Below are 27,309 nucleotides of genomic sequence, written 5' to 3' on the forward strand. Positions count from 1 at the left end.
TTTCATAAAGATTCTCAGAAGCTTGGAAACATTTCAGTATTGATTATTTTTTCACAATCATTGTTAAGTACTTACTCTCTCCTAAATGACATTAATTTACTGCAGGTTATAGCGATTGATGAGCTGCCAATGTTAAGCTGGACTTCAGGTCAGGAACAGAGATAGTAGGGGTCATTCGAGGGGAAAGCACCCTCTGTTTCCTCTTAAATGGGTACTCACATAGAACCATGTTTCTGTGTGGTTTTCTCTCCTGGCCTGGTTTTTGATGCTGATCCAATTAATTATAGAACAGTCTATAGAACACTTCAGAAGTCTCACCAAAATAGTACTTCTTTGTATTATAATAGTTTGTATTTCTGATTCTGCCAGCCTGTTGATATAGGAAAAATCATCTATGTTTCTGTTGTCTTGTTATCAATAAAAGAATAATGGCTCATGTGTCCATTTCCTGGACAGTGACTTCCTTAGGGAACTAGAAGAATTTGGGGTTTTTGCAGGCTTCCTGGTTGCCTTTGTCCTCATCACCCTAATCTGGATTTGTTTTGGTGTTGTCTGGTTTTTAGTGAGTAGGATAAGGGAATGGTCATAGTAGAACTAGCCAGTACTAGCTCTGTATGCATTGTCTACATGAAAGACTTGACCTCGTTCATGACTTTTAGTTCTCAGTTTCTAAATGGTCATGTCCTTACCCGCCACGCGATCTGGGCGGTGAGTTGGCAGGGGTACTAAATGAACTTTCAAGTCCTCTTTTCTCATATCATCATCATTTATTCTACACCTTCTCAAGATGAGAATTTCATTAGTCTCTGATCATGTCTGTGCTTAAGAGATTTATACTAAATTAAAAAAATTTTGTATTTTTCTGAAGTGAGAAGTGCTGAAGCAGAGAGACAGACTCCCTGCATGCGTCTGACTGGGATCCACCTGGCAAGCCCACTAGGGGGCGATGCTCTGCCCATCTGGGGAGTTGCTCTGTTGTAATAAGAGCCATTCTAGTGCCTGAGGCAGAGGCCATGGGGCCCATTTCTGTGCCCTGGCCAGAAATTGAACCTGGACTTCCACACGCCGGGCTGATGCTCTATCACTGAGCCAACTGGCCAGGACCTATACTAACTTTTTAATGTGACTTATTTTTCAAAATTTTAGGAGAAAAAATGAATGTGAATCATTTTTCTCTATAAGCCTGAAATATATACAGGGTGGGCAAAAGTAGGTTTACAGTTGTTCCTATGGAAAATAATACAATAATTAATAATACAAGAATCGACTATTTCACATACTCATAACTGAAAACCTACTTTTGCCTACCCTGTATCCACTGGTAATACAAGAAAAGGAACAGATCAATAAAATACCCATATGGTAGGCACTTCTATGAATTGTTGAAATCAGTGACTGGAATAGTGCACAGTGATCTATTTCTATACAAAAGTAACCCAATCCTATTAAAACCTCTACCTTTTGAGCTTTACTTTTTTTTTAAAGAGTGAGTGAGAGAGAGAAAGAGGCAGATGGACAGGAAGGGAGAGAGATGAGAAGCATCAACAGATGGCTGTGGCACCTTAGTTCTTCATTGATTGCTTTCTCATACATGTCTCGACTGGGGGGCTACAGCAGAGCCGGTGACCCTTTGCTCAAACCAGCGATGTTGGGCTCAAGCCAGTGACCTTGGAGTCATGTCTATGATACCACACTGAAACTGGCGACCCGTGCTCAAGCCAGCGACCTCAGGGTTTCCTAGGTTGACACTCTATCCACTGTGTCACCACCTTGTCAAGCCAGATCTATATATTTTCAAAGTGCTTAGTAAGAATTTTTTCAGAATAAAATATATGAAAAACCTCAGAACTTCATGTAGTTCTATAAAATGCTAAAACTATCTTCAATTAACCAGAAATGTTGATCCCCCCCCCCCAGCCTCAGCACTTTTTTGTTTTATCTGATACCGTCTATAAACCATGCTAAAGAAGCTTTGGGAAGTGTTTTAACCTTCACTTATTATTTTATTCCACTTATTTTTGAAGAAGAAACTTAATTTTCTAAGGCTCTTAGAAATTTCTGGAGACTAAACACTGTTTAAATTTGGAAAACTAATAAGGATAAATGCCTAAGTCTTTTGCCAACGGTTTATTTTCAATTAACCTTGAAGACTGTAATAATTATAAACTATAGGTCTTGGTGACTTTAGGTTAATGGTATTACTTTCAGAATCCATGTGATAGAGGGCATTTTGGCTCAACTATGTTACTAAAGCAACCGAAAAAGACTGTGTACTTTGAAACAGTATAATTTGATTACTTACTAAAAAATTGCAGTTGGGGAGGCTTCAGTACTTATCCTTGGAGAACAGTTATAATCAGCCTCCGGAGATGGAGACATTGCAAATTACGTTAACCTTGTCCCTTTTGATGTTTCATTTTAAGTTTTTTTTTTTTTTTTTCACTGAATCTACTGTGAGGAACAGCCATTAAAACAAGAAACAAATTAGCTGCATGTTATTTAAGATTACTTATTAGTTGGCAAATTCATGTTGTATTTATTTTTAAAAATATTTTCCTGTTTTAATTTTTCTAATTGTTTAAAATGAATATCTTTGGGAATTAAAGATTATTTTGAAGGAGGAGAATTAAAATATTAAATATTATGAATATCAGTATACAAAATAAAAATTTTAAAGTAATGAGTGGTGCTGTAATGGAAAAATTTGTTTGAAAATAATGTTTGTTTGGGGTTTTTTTTGCCATGTAGTAATCAATTAACTGCAGTTCATTTTAAGGTAGGATCCATTTGTCCAGCATAATGTGAATTTGAAGGAGAAAGCATTTGCTTAGAGACATTTCTTTTTTTCTTCTATTGTTTGTGAGACAGAGAGAGGGACAGATAGGGAGGGAGAGAAATCAGAAGCATCAATTCTTCGTTGTGGCACCTTAGTTGTTCACTGATTGCTTTCTCATATGTGCCTTGACGGGGGCAGGGGCCACAGCAGAGCTAGTGTCCGCTTGCTCAAGCCAGTGACCTTGGGCTTAAGCCAGCAACCTTTGGGCTCAAGCCAGCAACCATGGGGTCATGTCTATGATCTCATGCTCAAGCCAGTGATCCCACGTGCAAGCCAGACCTCAGGGTTTTGAACCTGGGTCCTCTGTGTCCCAATCTAATGCTCTATCCACTGCGCCACCACCTGGTCAGGCACTTAGAGACATTTCTCATAAAAAAAATAGGTCTGTTGGTATGAAATAGAAAAAGAAGAGCAAGTCTTCAATAATGGCACAGTTATGTGCTATGCCAGGTTCTACTCACCCTCAATAGATTGGTGGGCAATATCAGTATTGCTCCTGGTGAAATTTTTTTAAAAAAGCTCTAGGTATATTATAACAATATCCTAGAGGAAATCCAAAAGAATGAAAATGTTATATCAGTATTTTAGTCTTAACCATAAACCTCTCCATGTGCTAACAATGCAAGTCAAGATAATGGTCTTCATTCAGGAAATACGTACTTAACTGAAGTTCCTGTTGGTAGGAACCTGATTTCCAGTTCCCAGATAGAAAGGGAGCGGCAGCTCCTTTTTTGTTTGTTCTGATCTTGCTACTTTCTGCTAAGTAGGATGGCCGCTACTCTTGCAACAGCATGTGGGACCACAGCACCAGAATTGATCATCTGTTCCCCTCTCCGGAGACTCAGGACCAGTCCCATGGTTCTAGACATCCTGTTTTAATTTTTGTCACCACCCAAACTCACTGGCTGCACGTTAGGATAGAAACCCCATCCTTGCACTGCTCTGTGCATCCCTCCATCACATCCTGTCCCCTCCAGCTCCTGAACTGCCCTTAGTTAGGAATCTCTCCAGGGCCTCAGCCTCGCCCCAGCCTGGCCCAGCCTGGCGGTATACTCTGGCTGTCTGCCTCTGGGCTTCTCTGCTGCTGCAAGCGGAGACCTGAGATAGCCCCTCTGGCACCAGTCTGCTTCTGCCGCCTCCCTACCTGCTAGCCGCGGGCCGTGCTCTTTGAGGACAGCGAGTTCTTCCCTCTCCAGCTTTTTGCCCAGGCTGCTGCCCTCGCACCCAGCACTTTTACACTCTGCCCGTCTGGTTCTGTAGACCCGTCTGGGTTTCCGTGCATTCATCTCTGTCGGCGCTTATTTGTTTCCTCCTTGGGACTTACTTAAATTTGCAATTGTATAATCACTTACTTTGCCTTTTTCATTGACTCTAAGATGTATATTTCCCTCCACATTTCTGATATTGGGCTACATGTTACACTGGATGCTTTGGTGGCTTTTTGAATAGTAATAATGATCTATCTTACAGTCAACTGTGTCTTAGATTTAATGAAATGCTGCGTTTAAAATTATGTTTCCTCCAGTTGGTTATGAGTTCCACAGGAATTGTTTTACTCATCAATAGGAACCAGTGCTAGTACAGTACCTGGCACCTCAGTAGGTGCTGAATAAGTAATACTTGCATAAATATCGTTATCAACTTGGGAGATGATAACCCTAATACGTCTGATGATGAATCGGTCAATATGTGCATGTGAATTTTTAATTCAGTTTCTGTGTTTCAGTCTTTACCTTTGCAGATTTTTTTACTTCTATACTATGAAGTGCAATCTTATTATTATTTTTTTTTTAGAGAGAGGAAAGAGAGAGAAGTGGGGGGGGTGGAAGCATCAACTCGCAGTAGTTGCTTCCCATATGGACCTTGACCAGGCAAGCTCGGGATTTGAACCAGCAACCTCAGCGTTCCAAGTCCATGCTTTAACCACTGTGCCTCCACAAGTCAGGCTGAAGGAAAAGTTTAGATGTGTCTGTTTTGTTTCTCCATTTATGGAACTTGTACCATTATCAATATATATGCATCCTTATTTAAGAGTATTGACTCCCTATGTGGAAAATGAATCCACATAAGCTTTTGTCAGGTATCAGAAATTGTCTTTCATCAGGTGGAAGAATGAAGAATACCAAAGAATAGCCGACTTACAAACTTGAGACAGTTTTGAGTGCTTGAACTTTTTCACTTTACTTCATCCTCCAAGGAGTGAAGTGACGGGTGTGCCTGCTTCACTCTCTTTAAGAGAAAGAACTGCAGATAGCTAGCAGGAATGACTGGACTGCCTTAGGCCAGCTCCTGGGCAGGGTTTAAGCTTGCTCCGCTGCTAGGGGGAGAGTGTGGCTCCTCGTAGTTCTTTCTCTTTTCCAAATCCTGCTGCTGAGAACCGAGGTTGAGTCAGCCTTGGATGATGAGCATTTTGCCTTTTGTTGTAACATTCAACAGCCTCGTTGTGAAAATGCCTGCTGTGATAAGTCCTTCCCAATTTCTCCTGTGCTCTTCTGGGTCTTGCTGATTAGATTTGTGTCTGTCCCCACACACTTGAACCTAGGGAATGTGTTCTGTGTGGTACGAAAGGAAGAGTAGTTGAACAAGAAAGAGGAGGGACTCAAAGTTGCCCAAACTGAAGACGTCACTGTGGAGATGCACTTGCAGGAAGAGGAAATCGAGAGGTTCAGGTATGGCTCTCTGGCCGGTTGGCTCAGCAGTAGAGCGTCAGCCTGGCGTGTAGAAGTCCCAGGTTCAATTCCTGGCCAGGGCACACAGGAGAAGCGCCCATCTGCTTCTCCACCCTTCCCCCTCTTCTTCCTCTCTGTCTCTCTCTCCTCTCCTGCAGCCAAGGCTCCATTGGAGCAAAGATGGCCCGGGCACTGAGGATGGCTCTGTGGCCTCTGCCTCAGGCACTACAATGGCTCTGGATGCAACAGAGCAACACCCCAGATGGGCAGAGCATCGCCCCCTTGTGGGCGTGCTGGGTGGATCCCGGTCGGGTGCATGTGGGAGTCTGTCTGACTGCCTCTCCGTTTCCAACCTCAGAAAAATACAAAGAAAGAAAAATAAAAGGTCAGGTATGGCATGGAAGAATACAATGCAGGACAGAGACAATGCAAGGGGGCCTGCTGTGAACTTGTAGCATTTGTGTCTTAAGTCTGTCTTCGAGGTGGCCTACCTGCTGACCCATGGGTTCAGCCTACATGTGGCTGACACTTGCAAACAAGACCGTTGCTTGCATCAGGTGGGCTGCTTCCTCTCTCACCCCACAGAGAAAAGCATCTTGTCCTTTTCACGTGAGTGGTGTCTTCACTGTCTCTTATCTTGAACGTCATTGAGCTATTCTCTCTTATTCGGGGGCATTAAGGAGCACGTGAAGGATCTGGAGAGTGAGCCTCCGCACGATGATACATCTGGTTAGCCAGGCCCCTCCAATGGCTCATCAGCTCTTCCTCTACCATGTCCACTCCCAGGGACAAGCTGGTTCCTGGGGACAGAAATAGTTCTTCCTGCCACAGTTAAAACAAACAAGGAAATGAGCAAAACAGTGCAAATTCCAGCACGTAGCAAGATTGAATGGGGCAGCCAGGAAGCGCCGTATCTGAGATACACAGCCTTTTGATTTTCCTCCTGAGCAGTGGAGTTCTAAACAAAACAAAAGAAAACAAAACAAATCTAGCTCCTAGCCATTGTTTGTAGACCAGCAGCCATCTGTAGCTCCAGCAGTCGTACCAGCACCAGTGTAATGACCTAGAGACCTAGGCGCATGCTGTAAAACAGTAGATTCTGCTCAATTGCTGAAGAAAAGGAAGGTGCAAGGTGCAATAGAAAATACACTTTTGTTCCATTGGAGATGGTGCTCACCAAGCTCGGTTGCCAGGCAGAGCAGACGCGAAGATGTTAGACTAATGGTTCTTTCACGGTGCCTGGGATAGGAGGGTGGAGAGAGTGATAAACGAAGGTACATGCTGGTATCTAAAGTAGCTGACTGAAAGAATTTATATTCTAAGTACAACTTAACACTAGGTGATATATAAGTGAGGCCTTATTCTCTCCTGTGCTGCCCTGGAATGGTTCAGTGTGTGTGAAACTGATTAATTTGCCATGTGTTGGTGCAAACAGATGCAGTATAAACTCATGACCATGGATTTTATTGTTCCACTTATTCATGCACTCATTGGTTGTTTCTTGTATGTGTTCTGGCTAGAGATGGAACCCGCAACCTTGGGGTACTGGGACAGTGCTTAGCAACTGTGCTACCCCGGCCAGGGCAGCAACATAGATGTTAAAATAACGCGCACACCATGTTCACATTTGAGCCTTTCTCATGGATTTTGTGGTATGGGCCCAAATGATGTTTCTGTTACATAAGTCCTACTGTGAAAGCAGAGCACGCTTTTCCTGCCCCACCCCCACCCCACCCCCACCACGTTTCCTATTATGGATCCTGGTTCTGTTCATTATGATTTTTTCTGTTCTGTAGAAAGATGTCACAAATGATTTTCTTTTCTAAAATGTCATCAGTGATGCTTGACTGATAGAATTTCGTTCAGTAAACAGCACTCAATGTGAGAAACTTAAAAGAAATACTTAGAGCTGTACTATTATCTTAAATGTTTTTTACATGTATTTTGCAGTAATTGAGAGCTCTTGGCTTTATCCTACTTAATAACACAGTATTTCAGAACTTGTATTCTGTTATGAGTTTGGTAGTCTGTGTTTTGGGGTGACCAACATTTTTGATGTTTGTAATAAGATTTTATTTGGAATATAAGATAGGTTGAAAGAGGTTTGAGTATTACCCATGTAACTAATTTGCTTGAACTATATATACTGAAGAAATCTATTTCTTCAAATGCCTTTTTTAAAGCTCTTCACAGACGGTGAAAATCCTGAGCTTTGTTATTTCACGAGAGCTACATAAGCGGTTTTGTACAATGAGAAATACTAATTTCACATTTCACATTAAGCCACTGTCATGTTCAGCTTTATTGCAAGCAGGGTAGACCTTGTCCGTCATATATTCTAGAGAGTGTTCTTTATTCAGTGAAGTTTTAAAAGAGCAGCCTGCCTGTCTGCCTCCTCTGAGAGCTGCTGGCTGTACTGACCTTTCTTAGTCTTTTGAACTCTTCCTTGGTACGTCTTAATCTGAGCAAAATACACAAGAATCAGATTTATACAGATGGAACTGTGACTATGTTGAAGAAGATTTAGTATTGGCATCTTTAATTATATGTAGCAGAATTACAGATATACCCACTATTTCCAGATGTGCAAAATAAAAAAAAGCTTCTTTTTTTCTTTTAATCTACTCTTCATCAGAAGCTCCCCCCCCCCCCAAGGGCACTGACAGGAGGAGGAGGAGACTGGGACAATTTAAACGCGAAACCTGCCAATCCACAGCGTCCTGCTCTGGCTGCAGAATTTCTGAGACTTTGCAATCAGATTGGACCCTGCCACCCTCACTTCCTGTTTCACATTCATTTTCATATATTGCTTGCTTTATTATCTTTAAACTTTTTATCTTGGGATAATGACCGATTCATATGCAAATTGAGGAAATTACCTTCTATTTCTTGTTTGCCAGAGCATTTTTAAAACACAAATGATAAATTTTGTCCAATTCTTTTACTGCATCAACCGCTATGATCATTATGATTTTCCTTCTTTACGTTGTTGATATAGCTTTTTTTTTAAGTTTATTTATTTTTTTGACAGAAAGATAAATAGGGACAGACAGGAAGGGAGAGAGATGAAAAGCATCAGTTCTTCCTTGCGGCACCTTAGTTGTTCATTGACTGCTTTCTCATATGTGCCTTGACTGGGGGGGCTACAGCAGACCGAGTGACCCCTTGCTCGAGCCAGCGGCATTGGGCGCAAGCTGGTGAGCTTTGCTCAAACCAGATGAGTCTGTGCTCAAGCTGGCAAGCTCGGGGTCTCGAACCTGGGTCCTCCACATCCCAGTCCGACTCTCTAGCCACTGCGCCTCCGCCTAGTCAGGTACATTATTGATATAGCTTTAAGATGTTGAATCAAACTTGCATATCTGGAGTAAATTCAACTTGGTCATTATATATAGTTCTTTTTTTACATATCACTGGATTTGATTTGCTAATATTTCATTGAGAATTTTTGTGCCTGAGTTCATGAGAAATATCAGTCTTTGTATGGTTTGTGTTTGGTAGAACTTTAGTGAACCTGCCTGAACCCAAAGGCTTCTTTTATTGGAAACTTTAAAATCGCAAATTCAATTTACTTGATAATTATATGACTAATTAAGTTTATTTCATCTTGGTTAAGTCTGGGTAGTTAGTTGTTTTTAGGGAATCTTTCCACTACTTGTAAGTTGTCAAATTTATAAATGTAAAGTTTGTAGTATCTCCTTATTATTCTTTTTTTTAAACTTTTTCTACAGAGACAGAGAAACAAAGAGGGACAGATAGGAACAGACAGGAAGGGAGAGAGATGAGAAGCATCAATTCTTCATTGTGGCATCTTAGTTGTTCATTGATTTCTTTCTCATATGCACCTTGATTGGAGGGGCTACAGGAGAGCTAGTGACCCCTTGCTCAGCCAGTGACCTTTGGGCTCATGCTGACAACTATGGGGTCACATCTATGGTCCCACACTCAATCCAGTGACCCCACGCTCAAGCTGGATGAGCCCACGCTCTAGCCAGCAACCTCGGGGTTTCAAACCTGAGTCCTTCGGGTCCCAGTCCAGTGCTCTGTCCACTGTGCCACCGCCTGGTCAGGTCCTTCTTCTTTTAATAGCCACAGAATTGTAGGGATCTACCCTGCTTCATTGATTTTCTCAATTGTTTTCCTGTTTGAAATTTCATTGATTTCTGCTTTTATGTTCATTTATTCCTTCCTTTTTGCTTTGGTTTGTTTTCTTGTTCTAGTATTGAGGTAAGAATTTAGATATTGAGCCCTGGCCAGTTGGCTCAGCGGTAGAGCGTCGGCCTAGCGTGCGGAGGACCCGGGTTCGATTCCCGGCCAGGGCACACGGGAGAAGCGCCCATTTGCTTCTCCACCCCTCCGCCGCGCTTTCCTCTCTGTCTCTCTCTTCCCCTCCCGCAGCCAAGGCTCCATTGGAGCAAAGTTGGCCCAGGCACTGGGGATGGCTCTGTGGCCTCTGCCTCAGGCGCTAGAGTGGCTCTGGTTGCAACATGGCGACGCCCAGGATGGGCAGAGCATCGCCCCCTGGTGGGCAGAGCGTCGCCCCTGGTGGGCGTCGCCCTCGGTCGGGCGCATGCAGGAGTCTGTCTGTCTGTCTCTCCCTGTTTCCAGCTTCAGAAAAATGGAAAAAAAAAAAAAAAAGAATTTAGATATTGATCTGAGACCTTTCCTCTTCTCTAATGTATGCATTTAGTGCTAGAAATGTCACTCAGTACTGCCTTAGCTGCATCCCACATATTTTGGTATAATGTATTTTCATTCAGTTCTGTAAAATTAAAATTTCCTTTGAGACTTTCCGCTTTGTATGATGGCTGCCTTGAAATCCTTGTCAGATAATTCTGACATCTCTGTATTAGCCTCTCTTGATAGTCTTTTCTCATTCATGTTGAGGTTTTCCTGGTTCTTCATATGATGTGATTTTCTGTTGAAACCGGGGCATTTTGGATATTATGTCATTAGACTTTGGGTCTTATTTAATCCTTTGTTTAATCTGCCTCTTTTGACACTGCTTTGATAAGGGGGGCGGTGCCATGTGGGGGTGGTAATTCAGTTTCCTCACTGCACCATAGTCGCTGACACCCACCGGGGCGCGGCTCTGTGTTATGGGTGGCGCTGGTGTGGGTGGAGTTCAGTTCCTTACTTGGCCTCCTCTGACCCCACCCCCACTGGGAGGAGCATGATTGCCTCCAGTGCTCTCCAGTGGCCTCCACTGAAACTGCTCTGGCAGGGGATTGGCCATAGCGCCCCTCTGCCTCTGCTGCTGTGAGTGGAGCCACGATTTCCTCTGTTTCATTTGGCTGGATTAGAGTGGTTATTGTCTAAAAGTTTTCCATCTTGTTACACTGCTCCCTTCCTGGTGCTTTAGCTCGAGAGAGCAGACTTTTGTTTGCTATTTTGTCTGCCTGTTGGTATTTCTGGGTTGCTTGTTGAAGTAGTTTTATTAGGGTTTGCTTTAAAACCCTTGTTAGATAATTCTGACATCTGACTTATGTTGGGGTTCATGTCCTTTGTCTTTTCTCATTCAAGTTGTGACTTTCATGGTCCTTGGAGTGAAAAGTGACTTTTTAAATTGCATCTTGGTCATTTTGGATAATGTGAGACTTTGGATTCTTTTTCTTTCTTTCTCTTTTGTATAACACGCAGCCTCCCCGTGGAGGGCCGGGTGGATGTGTACGTGCGGCCTCCCACGTGGTCCCCCCGCCGGCACCTCCGGGCAGCTCCGCAGAAGGCTGCTCCCACTCCAAACCCCTTATAGACGGGCAGTGTGGACGTTGAGCTCCCCACTTGGCCTTGCTAATACCCCCCTGGCGAAAGTGGACCACTGATGCACAGTCTTCTTGCTTCTGCTTCATCCTGCCGACACTACCCTGGCCGAGGGGCCCGAGTACCGTTTCCTGCTGCGGGGGTGGAAGGGCACGGAAGATCGGCGCCTGGCTGGACCTGCCAACATCGCAGGCTGGGAATGGGAGCGCTGCCTGCGTCTGCCAGGCAGGGGACGGAAGATTAGCTCCCTGCTTAGCCCCGTCAGCAGGGACAGCACCAGGTGGGGGGGGGGGGGTGTTGGAGCTGCTGTCTGCTTCCTCTGATAGGGAGAGAGAAAATGAACGTGTGTGCACGTGCACACGCACGCTCGTGTGTCTGAGTGTGTGGATGTGACAGTGTCTACCTACTTAGCCACGCTGAAACTTCAGTGGTGCAGTTTTTACCATTGACATGTGTGCCTGGACTAGGGCGAGTGTTGCCTAAAGGATTTTCTGTTGTTAGCCTGTCTTTTTACTGGTCTCCTGGCTTTGGGAACAGGCTTTTCTTCGCACCTGTTTATGTTTGCCTCTTGTCAGTTCCAGGCTGGAGGCTTCTGTAGCACCTTCAGGAATACGTGGGAGACAGCACAGAGAGTGGGGAGATCACTGCTGGCTGTTCCTCAGCTGCTCACGTCCCGTGGCATTGCCTTCCCCCTATCTGCTCTCTTCCCATCCTTGTGTGTGTGTTACATACAGGAATTTCATTGCCTTCCCCCTATCTGCTCTTCCCATCCTTGTGTGTGTGTTACATGCAGGAATATCATTGCCTTCCCCGTATCTGCTCTTCCCATCCTTGTGTGTGTGTTACATGCAGGAATTTCATTGCCTTCCCCGTATCTGCTCTTCCCATCCTTGTGTGTGTGTTACATGCAGGAATTTCATTGCCTTCCCCGTATCTGCTCTTCCCATCCTTGTGTGTGTGTGTTACATGCAGGAATTTCATTGCCTTCCCCGTATCTGCTCTTCCCATCCTTGTCTGTGTGTGTGTTACATGCAGGAATTTCATTGCCTTCCCCGTATCTGCTCTTCCCATCCTTGTGTGTGTGTTACATGCAGGAATTTCATTGCCTTCCCCGTATCTGCTCTTCCCATCCTTGTGTGTGTGTTACATACAGGAATTTCATTGCCTTCCCCCTATCTGCTCTCTTCCCGTCCTTGTCTGTGTGTTAGATACAGGAATTTCATTGCCTTCCCCGTATCTGCTCTTCCCATCCTTGTGTGTGTGTTACATGCAGGAATTTCATTGCCTTCCCCGTATCTGTTCTCTTCCCATCCTTGTGTGTGTGTTACATGCAGGAATATCATTGCCTTCCCCGTATCTGCTCTTCCCATCCTTGTGTGTGTGTTACATGCAGGAATTTCATTGCCTTCCCCGTATCTGCTCTCTTCCCATCCTTGTCTGTGTGTGTGTTAGATACAGGAATTTCCAGTTTTCAGAGGAGGGATCTGGGAGGAAAGGAGCTACTCCATCTTCACCAAAACTGGAAGTCTCCATGTGTGTGTATATGTGTGAACTTTTTTGTAAATAACCATTTGGGTAGTAATGACATCAGTTCATTCTTTAAATATGCCATATATCAGGCCCTGTGATTTACCCTGGGGACTATAGACAGGACTGAGACACAGTGTTTACCCTCAAAGACCTACAGTTTTGTAGAGGTCAGAGACCTGGGAAATAGGTTTTAATTTGCCCCATGACACTCGAGGAAAAAACACGTCTTTATTGTAGAAATAAAACTAAATCCAAGCCCTGGCCAGTTGGCTCAGTGGTAGAGCAACGGCCTGGCGTACAGGAGTCCTGGGTTCGATTCCCGGCCAGGGCACACAGGAGAAGTGCCCATCTGCTTCTCCACCCCTCCCCCTCTCTTTCCTCTCTGTCTCTCTCTTCCCCTCCCGCAGCTGAGGCTCCATTGGAGCAAAGTTGGCCCCCGGCACTGAGGATGGCTCTGTGGCCTCTGCCTCAGGCGCTAGAATGGCTCTGGTTGCAACAGAGCAGCGCCCCCTGGTGGGCATGCCGGGTAGATCCCGTTCGGGCCCATGCGGGAGTCTGTCTGCCTCCCTGTTTTCAGCTTCAGAAAAATACAAAAAAAAAAAAACAAAAAAAACATCAAAAAAAACTAAGTCCAGCTCCACAACACCTGGCTTGTGGTATTATTGGCACTCCTTTGCCTCCCACTGACTGATATAAGCCTCATTTGGTTTAGGAGGTACCAGGCAAATGGTGAAGGCACCTAGTCTTTTAAGCCTTTGTTGCTACCATGGTTACCATTGTTTGTTACTTGGGTTACCATTAAACCACTTGCCAGGAGCTGCCCTCCAGTGGTTTTGCCTGGCTCCCACTTGCTAGTTTGTGCTGCTTAATGATCAGACTGGAGGAATCTCTGGACCGACCACCATTGTCCAGAGTTCTGGACACCCCTCTGCATCATGGAGGAGCTACATTCCCCTGATTCACCCAGTCCTGGAAGGTCCACCCGCCCTAGAAAGTCCGTCCGTTTTGGAAGGTCCCCGAGTCCTGGAAGGTCCGTCCATTTTGGAAGGTCCCCGAGTCCTGGGAGATCCGCCCGCCCTGGAAGGTCCGTCCATTTTGGAAGGTCCCTGAGTCCTGGGAGATCCGCCCGCCCTGGAAGGTCCGTCCATTTTGGAAGGTCCCCGAGTCCTGGAAGGTCCACCCGCCCTGGAAGGTCCGTCCATTTTGGAAGGTCCCCAAGTCCTGGAAGGTCCACCCGCCCTGGAAGGTCCCCGAGTTCTGGAAGGTCCGTCCATTTTGGAAGGTCCCCCAGTCCTGGAAAGTCACCGAGTCCTGGAAGGTCCGCCCGCCCTGGAAGGCCCCCCAGTCCTGGAAAGTCACCGAGTGCTGGAAGGTCCGCCCACCCTGCAAGTTACCCCAGTCCTGGAAGGTCCGCCCACCCTGGAAGGTCCCCCAGTTCTGGAAGGTCTGCCCATCCTGGAAGGTTACCGAGACTTGGAAGGTCCGCTCACCCTGGAAGGTCCCCCAGTCCTGGAAGTGCCGCCCGTCCTGGAAGGTCCCCCAGTCCTGGAAATGCCGCCCGTCCTGGAAGGTCCGCCCGTCCTGGAAGTGCCGCCCGTCCTGGAAGGTCCCCCAGTCCTGGAAATGCCGCCCGTCCTGGAAGGTCCGCCCATTCTGGAAGGTCCCCCAGTCCTGGAAGTGCCGCCCGTCCTGGAAGGTCCCCCAGTCCTGGAAATGCCGCCCGTCCTGGAAGGTCCGCCCGTCCTGGAAGTGCCGCCCATTCTGGAAGGTCCGCCCGTCCTGGAAGTGCCGCCCGTCCTGGAAGGTTTGCCCATTCTGGAAGGTCCCCCAGTCCTGGAAGTGCCGCCCGTCCTGGAAGGTCCCCCAGTCCTGGAGGTGCCGCCCGTCCTGGAAGGTTCGCCCATTCTGGAAGGTCCGGCTACCCTGGAGAACTATTACAGCATGTTGATGTTAGCCTATTGGAAAGGAAGTTCTTTGCTGCTTCCGTGAGTTTGGGCTTTGTACTATATAGTAGGGACTGTAGTTCTCCCCAGGGGCAGGAGAAGCCCCTCAGGGACAAACCCCATGCTCTGTGAGTTCCTCTGGAAACTTACTTGTTTCGATGATTTGGGATTGCCCAAAAGTAGAACATGTTGAACTTTCTCCTTGATGGTTGTAGTAATAAGGGTAATAACATTCAACTCATGTGCTGTTCTGAGCATTTTACTTGTACCCTCTCATTTAGTCCTAATACCAACCTCAGAAATATTATTAGAATCAATTTTCCAAAAAGGAAATTGAGGCACCAAGAAGATAAGTAACTTGTGTAAGATTACTCAGCTAGTAGGTGGTGGAGCCAGGATTCCAATCCAGGCAGTTTGGCTCTAGATCTGAAGTTCTTACCCTGCTTCTGGATGTGTGACAGCCTTTGAGTTTCACTTTGCTTTATTTGTTTGAAATCAAGATTGCATCTGAAAGAGGTGCTTCTGGGCTTCTAAAAGATACCACAAAATTAAATATAATTACAGAATGCTTCTAATTAGAAACACTTTATGTTTTCTTATGAAATCACATAGGCCTGGCAACAAGAGTATGAAAAATGACTTCATATATATATTTTTTCTTTTTACTCTATTTTTTGCCAGAAAATTTAATTTAGCTTGACCAGGCAGTGGCACAGTGGATAGAGCGTCGGACTGGGATGCGGAGGACCCAGGTTCAAAACCCCGAGGTCATCGGCTTGAGCCTGGGCTCATCTGGTTTGAGCAAGGCTCACCAGCTTGAACCCAAGGTCGCTGGCTTGAGCAAGGGGTCACTTGCTCTGCTGTAGCCCCCCCCCCCCCCCCCCGGTCAATGCACATATGAGAAAGCAATCACTGAACAACTAGGGTGCCGCAATGAAGAATTGATGCTTCTCATCTCTCTCCCTTCCTGTCTGTCCCTATCCGTGCCTCTCTCTCTGTCAAAAAAAAAAAAAAAAAAAAAAAAAAAAAAATTTAACAGGATAACATCAATAAGAGTACATAGGCTTCAAGTAAGTATTTCTATAGTATTTAAACTGTTGAGTATGTTATGTACCCATCACCCAAAGTCAAATCAATTTCTATCACCGTATCTTTCTCCCTCTTCACTCTCTTCCCCCATGTTCTCCCCCATCCCCTCCCCCTGGGAACTATTTTATTTCACTTTTACCTATGTCCATGAGTGTCAATCTTATATCCCACCTATGTGAGGAATCATGGAGTTCTTAGCTTTTTCTGATTTATTTCACTCAGTAAAATGTTGTTAAGGTCCAATCTTAACAGATGTGAGGTGGTTTCTCATTGTACTTTTAATTTGCATTTCTCTAATACAGCGGTTCTCAACCTGTGGGTTGCGACCCTGGCGGGGGTCGAACGACCAAAACACAGGGGTCGCCTAAAGCCATCGGAAAATACATATGTATTTTCGACTCCCGCCAGGGTCGCGACCCACAGCTTGAGAACCGCTGCTCTAATAGCTAGTGAGGATGAGCATCTTTTCATATATCTGTTGGCTATTTGTATGTCTTCCCCATTTTTTAATTGGATTGTTTGCTTGATTGTTGATGAGCTTGGTGAGTTCTTTATATATTTAGCATATTAAACCCTTATGGGAGCTGTTGTTTGCAAATATTGTATCATCTCCCATTTAGTTGGCTGCCTATTTGTCTTGTCAGTTTCTTTTGCTGTGCAGAAGCTTGTAGTCCCATTCACTCATTTTTGCCTTTGTTTCCCTTGCCTTTGGGGTCAGATTCATAAATTGTTCTTTATGGCCAAGGTACATGAGTTTAATACCTATGTTTTCTTCTATATAATTTATTGTTTCCTATCTTATATTTAGGTTTCTGATCCATCTTGAATTAATTTTTGTGCAAGGGAATAAACTGTAGTCAAGTTTTATTCTTTTGCATGGCTTTCCAGTTTTCCCAGCACCATTTATTGAAGAGGCTTTCTTTTCACCATTGTATTTTGGCTCCTTTGTTGAAGATGATTTGTTTATATATGTGGTTTTATTTCTGGGCTCTTGATTCGGTTCCATTGTTCTGTGTGTCTGTTTTTCCACCAGTACCGTGCTGTTTTGATTATCGTGGCTCTGTAGTATAATATAAAGTCAGGTATTGTGATGCCTCTGGCTTTGTTCTTTTTTGTAAGGATTCCTTTGGTTATTCAGGGTTTTTTATGGTTCCATACAAATCTGGTGATTTTTTGTTTCATTTCTTTAAAAAATGACATTGGAATTTTGATGGGAATTGCATTGAATTTGTATATTGCTTTGGATAATATGGGCATTTTAACTATGTTTATCCTTCCAATCCATGAACATAGAAATTTTCCCATTTCATTGTGATTTCCTTTTTTTTTTTTTTTTTTTTTTTTTGGTATTTTTCTGAAGTGAGAAGCTGGGAAGCAGTCAGACTCCCACTTGCACCTGACCAGGATACACCTGGCATGCCCACCAGAGGAAAATGTTCTGCCCATCTGGGGCAGTGCTCCGTTGCAACTGGAGTCATTCTAGCACCTGCGGCAGAGGCCATGGAGCCATCCTCAGTGCCTGGGCCAACTTTGCTCCCATGGAGCCTTGGGTGTGGGAGAGGAAGGGAGAGACAGAGAGAAAGGAGAGGAGAGGAGGAAGGGTGAAGAAGCAGATGGGCGCTTCTCCTGTGTGCCCTAGCCGAGAATCGAACCCAGTATATCCACATACTGGGCTGATGCTCTACCGCTGAGCCAGCTGGCCAGGGCTTCAGTTTCTTTTAATAATACCTTGTAGTTTTCAGTATACAGAGCCTTTGCATTCTTTGTTAAGTTTATTCCTAGGTTTGTTGGGGTCTTTTTGCAACTGTAAAAGGGATTATTATTTTTTTTAGTACATTTTTTGAGGTTTCATTGTTGGCATATAGGAAAGAATAGACTTCTGTATATTGATTTTATGTCCTGTGACTTTACTGTATTGGTTTATTGTTTCTAATATATCTTATATTTTAAACTGTTTGGAGCATAGTCTTTTAATAATCAGATTTTTTTATTTGTTTCTGAAACTAAGAGATAATGAGTTTGTTAGAAATGCCTGCCTTGACTCATCTGGTTTGAGCAAAGCTCACCAGCTTGGACCCAAGGTCGCTGGCTCAAGCAAGGGGTTACTTGGTCTGCTGAAGGCCCGTGGTCAAGGCACATATGAGAAAGCAATCAATGAACTAAGGTGTTGCAACGCGCAATGAAAAACTAATGATTGATGCTTCTCATCTCTCTCCATTCCTGTCTGTCTGTCTGTCCCTGTCTATCCCTCTCTCTGACTCACTCTCTGTCTCTGTAAAAATAAATAAATAAATAAATAATTTAAGAAATGCCTGCCTTTTTGTTTGATTGTTTTAGGGCTCAAGAGTAAATTTAACCAGTTGTTTTGTTGTTGTTGTTTTTGTATTTTTTCGAAGTTAGAAGTGGAGAGGCAGTCAGACTCCCACATGCGCCCGACCAGGATCCACCCAGCATGCCCACCAGGGGGCGATGCTCTGCCCATTTGGGGCATTGCTCCATTGCGGTTGGAGCCATTCTAGCACCTGAGATGGAGGCCATGGAGCTGTCCTCAGCGCCCAGGCCAACTTTACTCCAATGGAGCCTTGGCTGCAGGAGGGGGAGAGAGAGACAGAGAGGAAGGAGAGGGGGAAGGATAGAGAAGTGGATGGGCGCTTCTTCTGTGTGCCCTGGCTGGTAATCGAACCTGGGACTTCCACATGCTGGGCCGACGCTCTACTGCTGAGCCCACCAGCCAGGGCCCAGATTATTTTTATTATAATACATCTATGACTTTTTTTATACATTTGTAATATCTTCTATTGCTTTAAGTACTTTTTTGTTCAAATTTAAGAGTAGAATAACTAGAAGGATGTGATTCACAGTTGTTATATAAATATACTGCTCACAAAAATTAGGGGATATTTTATAGCGTTATATTCTTTTTTTGTGTGTGACAGAAACAGATAGAGACAGAGAGAGGGACAGATAGGGACAGACAGGAAGAGAGAGAGAGATGGGAAGCATCAACTTTTCGTTGCAACATCTTAGTTGTTCATTGATTACTTTCTCATATGTGCCTTGACCGTGGGGCTACAGCAGACTGAGTAATCCCTTGCTCGAGCCAGCGACCTTGGGTCCAAGCTGGTGAGCTTTGCTTAAACCAGATGAACCCGCCCTCAAGCTGGCGACCTCGGGGTCTCAAACTTGAGTCCTCTGTATCCCAGTCTGACACTCTATGCACTGCGCCACTGCCTGGTTAGGCTTCATATTTATTTTGAAATATTTTCTAATTTTTGTGAGCAGTATATTATCTATGCCATTAGACTTAAGTCCTACTTTAGGAGCTTATTGTCCGGCAGTTATAATGTAGCCAAGTTCCTCGGTTTAGGAAAGATTCATGCTGCTCTTTACCTTGCTTTTTCAGTGAAAATATTTAAATTACTTTTTAAAGATTTTATTTATTGATTTTACAGAGAGAGGAGAGAGTTGGGGGAAGTGAGAAGTATCAGCTCATAGCTTCTTCACTTTAGTTTAGTGGTAGTCAACCTGGTCTCTACCGCCCACTATTGGGCGTTCTAGCTTTCATGGTGGGCGGTAGCAGAGCAACCAAAGTATAAATAAAAAGATAGATTTAACTATAGTAAGTTGTTTTATAAAGATTTATTCTGCCAAACTTAGCGAAAATCTGACATAAAGTACTTGGTAAGTAATTATTATTATATGCTTTAACTTGCTGTAACTCTGCTTTATAAATTTTATAAAGTGACTTCCCTAATTTATAAATCACCATTACTGTGGAACCAGTGGGCGGTTAGAAAATTTTACTACTAACAGAGATACAAAAGTGGGCGCTAGGTATAAAAAAGGTTGACTATCCCTGCTTTAGTTGTTCTTTGCTTGCTTATCGTATATGTATTTACTGAGCAAGCCCAGGGGTTTGAACTGGTGACCTCAGGGTTCCAGATTGACACTGTATCCACAGCACCACCACAGGCCAGTTGAAAATGTTTAGATTTTTTATTCCTTTAACATGTGATACCAAGTTATACATTTTATGTACTTGATAGTATAATCTAATAGTTTGTTCTATTCCTTATAAACAGTGTTGAATAGAAAAATTTTGTCATGTTTTGTTAGAGCAGAATGTATAATTTCTCCTAAAGTCATTCGTTAATTTGCATTTTTCTACCATTGGCCCTTCTTTTCAAATGAATTTATTGGCATGACATTGGTTAATAACATTATATACGTTTCTAGCATTGGTTCTTTTTTGAGTTATATTGATTTGTCATCCATGCCGATTTATTTACATTCTTTGTTGAAAAGCAATGTTAAATCAGTTATAGAAAATTTAAGAGCTGCATTTTCTTGGCACATCTTAGAGTTAGCCTTTGCGGTTATACAGTGTGTCCGTAAAGTCATGGTGCACTTTTGACCAGTCACAGGAAAGCGACAAAAGATGATAGAAATGTGAAATCACCAAATAAAAGGAAAACTCTCCCAGTTTCATACCTATTTAGTGCAGTTCAATGTGGGCTCACGCACAGATTTTTTAGGGCTCCTTAGGTAGCTATCCCGTATAGCCTCTACAGACTCGTCACTGACTGATGGCCTACCAGAACGGGGTTTCTCCACCAAACTGCCGGTTTCCTTCAACTGCTTATCCCACCAAGTCATGTTATTCCTATGTGGTGGCGCTTCATTATAAATGCGCCGATATTCACGTTGCACTTTGGTCACGTATTTGAATTTAGCGAGCCACAGAACACACTGAACTTTCCTCTGTACCGTCCACATCTTGACTGGCATGGCTGTGGGCCGCTCCACTGTATACACAGTGTTACATCATCATCTGCACGTGCGCACATGCTGCCACATCATCCTACAGAAACTGGGAGGGTTTTCCTTTTATTTGGTGCAGATTTCATATTTCTATCGTCTTTTGTTGCTTTCCTGTGACTTTACGGACACACTGTATTTCTAGTGTTTAGATTTAAATTTCATATTCTTTATTCACTATTGAACACATTATAAGTCCAGTGATTGTCTGATTGAGGTTGTTGATTGCCTGTATTTGGCATGCCTAATTATTGCCATTTTGTCTCAATTACTTGATCGCTAGAAGTGGAATTTAAATTTTTCTCATTATTTACTCATTGTTATAATATAAAGGCAAATGAAATAAAATCGTGACAGAATTGCACAATAACTGCAGTGCAGACATGATATTACTAAATATTACTAAACTGCAATGCTGTCTGGTAGGCACCATTACCATGGACTCTTTGAAATAATCCATTCATTTGCTGCCATACTGCAGTCTGCGTTAGGTAGGTAGAGAGCATGTAATGTCCGAAAGTGTGGATTACATGAAAATCCAATGTATTTCCACTTTATAGGGTCTATAAATACAGAGCTAAATTGTTTTGAAAGTTTACCTATCTTGTTCTGTTGAAAAGAGTTGCTATTTGCTCTGCTGGAAGGGGGATGGTTCGTGAAAATTGTTCTTTGGATACCTCATTTTTCATTGTGATAGCTACATTTTATTTTTTGAACATTTAAAATTATAATATTAATATAGGGTAGTAAATTTATATTAGTCTGTAACTATGAGGTGAGTTATTTTTAAATGATTTTAAATTATTTTTATTGAGGCATAATTTCCATACAAGAACATACTTTTTTATATGCAATAAGATGTACCCATTTCAAGTATACAGTTGTGTATGAGCTGGTTTTCTCAGTTCATCACAGTTACATTCTTTAACACTATCAGCCGAAGTCCCTTCAGGTTGATATCACTCCACTAACGGTTATACTGGGCCATATTAGAAGTTCTTACAAAGGCTTTCTGGGTGTGTGGGTTTGTTGGCATTATCAACTATGTAAATGGGTCTAGACATTTATGTTTCTTATTCTATTTGTGGCACTCAAATAGAATAAAGAGAGCCTCTCCCTTTGATTTTTCTCTTCCCACCAAACTCATGTTCTTATGTCTCTTCTCTAGTGGCCTTTCCCTTCTTTCTATTCCACATCAGCCCAAGCTTTACCCCTTTTCCTTCATTTCCCAAAGCACTGCTAATACAAAATGGCTGCACATTGGCAGCGTGCTTGCACTGAGGGTTTGGTGACCATGTGACTGCACTGTAAGCAATGTAAGTATTAGGTTGTAACTATTTCTGTCCGTGAGACTGTCTCATGCTGCATGTTAGATATTAGTTATGTGCCATCTCTGTTTTCACATTTCGCCAGGCTAGAGGACAGCTTACTACTACTGTCAGAGAATGGAATAGAGGTGACAGTGAAGGGGGGGAGCACTCCTTGTTTCACATAGAGAAATAAATCAATAGGTAATAGTTTTTAAGTTAGTAAGCCTTCTGATATAACTTGGTAAATATTGGCAACTTAGTAACTACAACCATTTTATAATAATGCTGTGGAATACATTTTTAACAAAAAGAAAGCAATATTGATTTTGCAGTGCATCTTTAAGATCTGCAGAAGGCCAGAGTAGCCAATCAAGACAGTGCAATTCCGTCTGAACTTGAAGAGCTTATTCAGCTTCCTGCCTGGAAGAGGACTTCCAGCGGGGGCCAAATGAAGTTTTGAAGGCTCTTATGTCTCTTTCATTATCTTCATTTTAGGGGGGAACTTTTTAAAATATTTTTTTATTATTCATTTTAGAGAGGAAAGTGAAAGGGAGAGAGAGAGAGAGAGAGAGAGAGAGAGAGAGAGAGAGAGAGAAAAGGGGGAGGAGCAGGAAGCATCAACTCCCATATGTGCCTTGACTAGGCAAGCCCAGGGTTTCGAAATGGCAACCTCAGTGTTCCAGGTCGTGGCTTTATCCACTGCGCCACCACAGGTCAGGCCTAAGGGGGAACTTTCTAAAGAAAGAAGAAAACACCTATTTTAATGTCTCCTAATGATATACTAAAAAAAAAATTCTTAAATGTGTATATTTGTATTCTGTGTTCTTTTCTTAAGTTCCTTGTATACCAAGGAATGTCTCCCTCCCCCTTGCACTTTTAAAAGCTATGGTAGGAACAAGTGTTTCTCTGTTAAGCTGCAGTGGTCTTAGTAGACGGTGTCCTGAAAGAAGGCTGCCTTGGTGATGCGGTCCAGTGACACACCTGCGCTGGATCTGCCTCTCTCTCGCTCTGCACACTTTGGACCAGTCATACATTTATTTCTTACCCACTTGGCTTGCAGTCCAGTGGTCGAATCAAACCTTTATCAAGTGTAAAGGTCTCGGTTAATAAAAGCTGTGTAGAAGAGGTGTTGGCTAAGAGAGCCTACGGGGCTTCCGAATAGCCGTGGGCTGTGGGAAGGCCCCCCTCAGGAAGTGAGGACTGAGCCCAGACCCGAGGGTCATGAGCAGTCCGGGGGGGAGCAGAGGGGGCAGAGCTTTGAGGAGGACAGGGAACAGGCCCCGAGGCAGGAGAGGCTGTGAGGGTGGGGGGCTCAGCAAGGGAGACCCGGGCAGAAGAGGCTGGAGAGCATCCAAGCGGCTCCTGGACAGGCCTTGCCGGCCACGTGAAGGGACTTCGACCTCATCCTTCAGGCATGGGAGTCTGTGGAAAGTTTTAAGGGGAAGGGTGAGGCACTGAAATTCCTTTCTGTTTCCAAATACAGAGCCTGGTTGCTGAGTGGCGGGCATATTAGAAGGGTTTGGAGGCTAGGCAGTATTCCAGGTGGGCATACCAAGCGCTTTAGCTGGGATTGGTAGTGTTTGGTTAGAGAAGAACAGTGGGCCAAATTGAAAGAGATTTGGACCTGACCAGGTGGTAGCACAGTGGATAGAGCATCAACCTGGAATAGGAAAGAACCAGGTTTGAAACCCCAACATCACCAGCTTGAGCGTGGACTCATCCGGCTTGAGCACAGGCTCACTAGCTTGAGCACAGGGTCGCTGGCTTGAGCAAGAGGTCACTTGCTCTGCTGTAGCCCCCTGGTCAAGGCACATTTGAGAAAGCAATCAATGAACAACTAAAACAACATTGAGTTATGCTTCTCATCTCTCTCCCTTCCTGTCTGTCGGCCCATCTGTTACTGTCCCATTCGTGCATGTGTGTTTAAAAAAAAAAAAGATTTGGGAGGCAAAAATCACCAGCTCTTGGTGATGGTCGGGATGGGTTTGGCGTGCAAACAAGGGAAATGTCAACGAGTGAGGGTAAATTTCTGGCTAACATTCGTGTGATATGGGGATAGGAGACAGGGCCAGGTTCAGAGGGGGAAGATGAAGAAATGGTCAGGCATTCTAGCTAAATATAGTATGTTACATTCTTACATCTCAATAAAGACTTGTGGACAGCCGATTTAACTCAGAGGGAGTAGAAGGGATTGATGTTCTAATGGAAATAAATGAGAAAGTAGATTTTGTTACATAGCAATCTTCTTACTGACTTATCATGGAAACAATTGTTTTCTACATGGCCTTGTCTTTATAGTATCCCACTTCAAACATCCTCCTTTTTTTGGCTCCATGTTCTCTCATGTTCTTGATAATGTATACTATTTTTGTCAGACTATCCTCTTTTTAGAGGCTAAGCATGAAGTAAAATCATTATGAGTTCTCCTTGCAATGCTTTATAAAATGTAAGACTTTTCTTGAAGTTCTCTTGGCATGCACATGATGAACACTTGAGAGTTGACACCAGTATTTCTGTGACAATATCCTGATAATGGGAACCTTTGTGGCAGCTTTGCTAGCTATAGGTGTGGACTTTGTTTGACTCTGCTAAATTGTCTTTGGCCAAATTCAATGGATTTTTAACCAAAAAGTAGACAATGTTTTTTTATATAACTTTTGGTATATTTCACTACATGTTTTAGAGGAGCTCTCTTACAAAAGTTATTAGAAAACTAATTGTTTTATAATGAGATGAGTATAGGCATTTTAGTGTCATGATTAATAGCTTTAATACTTTTCAAAGAATTAATCTTTTGATCATTTCATTTGCGACTAAAATTTCTTTCCTTTTTAGAGTATATTAATTAGTCTTTTCAAAAACTTTACCTGATCTCCTCACCAAGTGGTCAGTTTCTCTTTTAAGGGGAATATTTACAGTGGAATACCACAAAACCATTAAAATGAATAAACCAAGGTTTTTCAACCTTAGCACTATTGACATTTGGAGCTGCATCATTCTTTTTTTTTTCATTTTTCCAAAGCTAGAAATGGGGAGGCAGTCAGACAGACTCCCGCATGCGCCCGACCGGGATCCACCCGGCACGCCCACCAGGGGGCGATGCTCTGCCCACCAGGGGGCGATGCTCTGCCCCTCCGGAGCGTCGCTCTGTCGTGACCAGAGCCACTCTAGCGCCTGAGGCAGAGGCCATGGTGCCATCCTCAGCGCCCGGGCCATCTTTGCTCCAATGGAGCCTTGGCTGTGGGAGGGGAAGAGAGAGACAGAGAGGAAGGAGAGGGGGAGGGGTGGAGAAGCAGTTGAGCGCCTCTCCTGTGTGCCCTGGCCGGGAATCAAACCTGGGACTCCTGCGTGCCAGGCCGACGCTCTACCACTGAGCCAACCGTCCAGGGCCTCTTTTTTTTTTTAATGTTATTCAGTTTAGAGAGAGAAGAGAGAGAGAGAGAAGGGGGAGGAGCAGGAAGCATCAACTTCCATATGTGCCTTGACCAGGCAAGACCGGGGGTTTCAAACTGGTGACCTCAGCGTTCCCAAGTCAATGCTTTATCCACTGCGCCACCACAGGTCAGGCCTGGAGCTGCATCCTTCTTTGTGGTGGAGGCTGTCCTGTGCACTGTAGGATGGTCAGCAGTGTCCTTGGCTTCTTCCTACTAGATGCCAGTAGTCCCCTACTCCACCCTACCTCATTGTGACAACCAAAAATGTCTCCAGACATTGCCAGATGTCCCGGCGGTGGGGCAGGGGAGAGCACAGTTGTCTCTAGCTGAGTACCACTGAATTAGATTTATATTTAAATATCAGGTGCATAATGTTGTTCTTTTTAAAATATATATGTATGTATGTACTCATTTATTTATTTGAGAGAGAACGAGAGAGGAAAGGAGAGAGAGAAATACTGATTTGTTGTTTCACTTATTTATGCACTCATTGGTTGTTTCATGTATGTGCCCTAACCACGGATCAAACCCTCAACCTTCGTGTATTGGGAAGATGTTCTACCCAACTGAGCTACCTGGCCAGGGCCCACAATGTCATTCTTTGCTAAAAAGCTGTTGCTAAAAGATGCATACAGTAACATGCTAGATACATGATTTTCAATGTACAAAACAGTAGTAAACTTGCATATGGATAAAGTCGTTTGCAGTAATAAAAATGTGCATGGGAATGGTACATACAATCTTTAGGATAGAAGTTACTTATGGCGAGAGAAGGAATTAGGATGAATGAAGGTATATTTATCACATTTACATTTCAAGAAGCTATCAGAAACAAATAAACCAACATAGTATCAATTTAAATCTGAAAGAAGTATACATTTTCTGTAATTTTTTCATGATCCATTTGGTTTGAACTCCTGTGGCATATCATGTAACACTTGTATTTTTTAACTGTTGTCCTACATTTATCTTACTGTCATGCATTATTACACACCAGGATGTAAGCATCTGTTATATGAGACATTTAATTTGCTTATGTTAAACCTAGGATGTCATACAACCTCACATAAAGCAAGGGCCCAATAGACAATTCTTAGCTGAATGACTGAAATGTTCTTTTTTGCTATCATTTTTTTTCCTTCCTGATTTTGTCTGACATATTTAAATTTAGTAGTTGATCTAACTTTTAGGATTGCCAAACTATGGTAGTTTACAAGTAATAAATAATACAAGTCCAGTAAAGATCTAAGGGATTTCTTGGAATACAACCTAGTTTTTATCATTGCATGTCCTGGGTAATGTTTTCTATTTCTTTGGTGCTTGGCGCACACACATTAGCTCCATTTTATCTACCTACCATGGAATGTATCCTGTGCTTGAATTTACTCCCATTTTGTAATTTGACTCATAATGTATGAATAACTCAATTTGTCTGAGTTATTTTAGGTTTCTATGCTGAGTAAAGATAAAGATAGAAACATGGAAATTTGCACATATTTATACTTTTAGGTGTACAAATATTAGACCTTTTTAGAAATGTTTTGGAAATTTTTGTTGGTGCTAACATGTACTTTTGAGAAATACACAGAAGAGAAATAATAATGCCTCCCCAGTGTGTGTGTGTGTGTGTGTGTGTGTGTATGTGTCTATTTCAGAATATATCCTATATCCTTTTCAATAATAAAACATATGACTGTTACTTCTTAGATGTATAATCTTGGAGGAAATTATGGGTAGTGTGTGAAAGCACTTAGACAATTGGGATATTTGCATTCAAAACATGGATTGAAGTATTTTCAAACATTTTAGTTGTCAAGTTGTATTCTTTGCCATTTGGATGAACATTTAAAGAATTCTCCCAGTAAAGGTCCTCCTCAAAGAATAATTAGAAAATGAATTGTAGAGTTTGATTCATGAAGAGTA

At 43.2% G+C, this 27,309-nt stretch overlaps 1 protein-coding gene and 1 pseudogene across 4 annotated transcripts in view; both read left to right on the top strand.

Annotated features, from left to right (window-relative positions):
* CDKL5 (cyclin dependent kinase like 5) overlaps nt 1–27,309 on the top strand; it is a 203,833-nt gene that overhangs the window by 79,373 nt on the left and 97,151 nt on the right. The gene's annotated exons all lie outside the window — the stretch shown is intronic.
* LOC136385939 (gap junction alpha-1 protein-like) lies at nt 580–6,504 on the top strand (annotated as a pseudogene).

The sequence above is a fragment of the Saccopteryx leptura genome, chromosome X (genome assembly GCF_036850995.1).
Source record: "Saccopteryx leptura isolate mSacLep1 chromosome X, mSacLep1_pri_phased_curated, whole genome shotgun sequence".
NCBI lineage: Eukaryota > Metazoa > Chordata > Mammalia > Chiroptera > Emballonuridae > Saccopteryx > Saccopteryx leptura.